We start from the raw sequence: 1,133 nt of genomic DNA on the forward strand, positions 1-1,133 counted from the left end.
GTTAGGTTTAGGCAACAACACTACTTGGTTAAGGTTAGGAAAAGACCATGGTTTGGGTTAAAATAACCCAAATAAGTTAACTTACGTCACTTAAGTAACTTGCGCAAATTACGTAACTCACGTAACTTAAATAAAAACATTTAATGTTGACTTTTTGTTTTACACAGGAGACGAACCCTGGTCTCCTGGTTCAAAGTTAGGGTTTTGGCCCTCCATCCACCGCAACCACCTCCCCCTCCTCCTTGCTCAGTCTTTTCTGTTACATATCATATACCTTGCTTTACCGTCAAAAAATGACGCTACAGGGCTTCCCCCAGTGTGTTGAACTATGACGCTATAGGGATCGCTCGTCGACACTATATGTCTGTGTCACACCCTTGTTTTCCTTTATACATCCATTATGCTATAAATTACAAAGTGCTGAACCAGCTGCACTTTCAGTACACCTCTCCATCTAGGTGCTGTCTTTTCTCTGTGGTGTCTGTTTCTGTGACAGGACAGGTTCTAAAAAAAAAACCGAACCAGAACCAGAACAGAGAACATAAAAAAGTTGCACCTGATGACATATTTTTAAAGTCACTGGAATTGCAGCCAACAAAAATACCACAACATACTTCCCCACTTACTTACAAAGCTAAGTACTGAAGTATTTTTGTCTATGTGATTATTACCTTTTAGCTAAACATGGGTTTAGTGGGCAACAACCCTTCAGCTGCAGCACAGAGAAAACCAGCAGAGGAGTCGAACAACCTTTGCTATGCCAGCGTAAGCTTCTCTAAAAACCAGGAAGATCCTCTCTACTCCAACATCAGGCTAGCTCAGCCCAACAGACACAAGAATGAAGAAGAAGAGGACGAAGATGGTGTGGAGTACAGTGCTGTCAACTTTAAGAGTGGCTCAACTTCAGCAGAGTGAGTCCATGAGAATTTGTTTTTTATTCCCATTGTTTTTTTGTTGTTGCGTTTTTTGAGTGTTTGAGTAAATAAGTCTTTCAATTAGTTTTTTCATTCACAGACGTCAAGAAGCTCTGGAGGATTCATCTGCACTGTACAGCACAGTCACCAAAAAACCAAGAGTATGAACATAACATGAATCTGTGGACCGTTACGTTACAGTGTTTAAGCAGAATTCCA

This window comes from Micropterus dolomieu, linkage group LG01 (genome assembly GCF_021292245.1).
Source record: "Micropterus dolomieu isolate WLL.071019.BEF.003 ecotype Adirondacks linkage group LG01, ASM2129224v1, whole genome shotgun sequence".
NCBI classification, from domain to species: Eukaryota; Metazoa; Chordata; class Actinopteri; order Centrarchiformes; family Centrarchidae; genus Micropterus; species Micropterus dolomieu.